Source organism: Apaloderma vittatum, unplaced genomic scaffold, assembly GCF_000703405.1.
Source record: "Apaloderma vittatum isolate BGI_N311 unplaced genomic scaffold, ASM70340v1 scaffold18570, whole genome shotgun sequence".
Lineage (NCBI taxonomy): Eukaryota > Metazoa > Chordata > Aves > Trogoniformes > Trogonidae > Apaloderma > Apaloderma vittatum.
The window spans coordinates 1-263 of record NW_009694183.1 but is presented as its reverse complement, the minus strand read 5'-3'; positions in this window follow the sequence as shown (position 1 = coordinate 263).

Here is a 263-nt window from a genome sequence, read left to right as displayed (position 1 = left end):
GGATTGCCGCGCTTTCCCTGCCGATGCAAAAATAATCTCAGTAAGAACTGCACTGTCCTACGTGTCTGTGTATTGTAACCTGACTCAAATAAACGATATGCTACTAATTTATTTATTTTTTCCACTCCTGCCTTCTGGAAGTTGGTCCTAAGCGGGGCGGGCTGGGAACCAGGCACTTTAAAATCCCTCACAGCCCTTTTTCCTCGGGTGGGGTGCGTGTGCTGCTTGATTGAAAACGAAAAACAAACCCCAAAACCACCCCG